Source organism: Wasmannia auropunctata, unplaced genomic scaffold (assembly GCF_000956235.1).
Source record: "Wasmannia auropunctata unplaced genomic scaffold, wasmannia.A_1.0 LD336043.1, whole genome shotgun sequence".
In the NCBI taxonomy this organism is placed as follows: domain Eukaryota; kingdom Metazoa; phylum Arthropoda; class Insecta; order Hymenoptera; family Formicidae; genus Wasmannia; species Wasmannia auropunctata.
The window spans coordinates 210,330-211,219 of NW_012026847.1; positions in this window are offsets into that span (position 1 = coordinate 210,330).

Genomic DNA, 890 nt, shown 5'->3' on the forward strand with positions numbered 1-890 from the left:
AATTATATATAATTATATATTTTTATATATCTTTATATGTATTTATGTATACAATATGTTCTTATGTAAAAAATTTTTTACCGAGGCGTTACTTTGTGATAATATACATATAATTAGCATAAAATCCTGTAGTTTATACTTCCACTCTTTTCTTCGTTTTTGTTCTAAATTATTTATTATTTATATATTTATCTTATTTATAGTGTATTATCTTTTATTCCTGATAATTAATTTATGGAATATACTTTAGTTTTTAAATTTTGCGCTTTCTTTTCTAATATTGACTATACGTATCTTGGTTTTAGTATTAATATATAATGTCTAGCTATGATACATTCTTTATGTATTATGGAATACGTTTACAATCGTCTATTTTGTTTAATTTTTGTGATCGATTATAAAGTAGATTTTTGTCTTAGTCCTTTATAAATTTCTTGGTTATAATTCTATAACATAATTTCCATAATAATACAATAATTTTAATACGTCCTTGGATGCTACCTTCTCCGTCTCTCATATTTATATTTAATTTTTCTTACTTATTTATGTTTATTATTTTATTTAAGTCTCGGTATTTTTTATATTTGGTTATACGTTACATTTTTTCATTCATTATTATTTAGACCATTCACACTTATTACTCCAAGTGATTCTTTTTGTTGTCTATTAAATATTTGAATCTTATTCTAGTCTCTTATAAATTCTTTATTAATCCTAGGTATACACTGTTTTTTTGATGACGTCGTATACACACTGGGCTCCCGGGGACCTCATCCATATTTATTACTATAACTCTAGTAAAAATAGACATATTTCAATTAATTTTTTTTCCAATTGATAGAGAATCGACCAACTAATAAGTCCATAATGTTTAAAAATCGATAGAATTA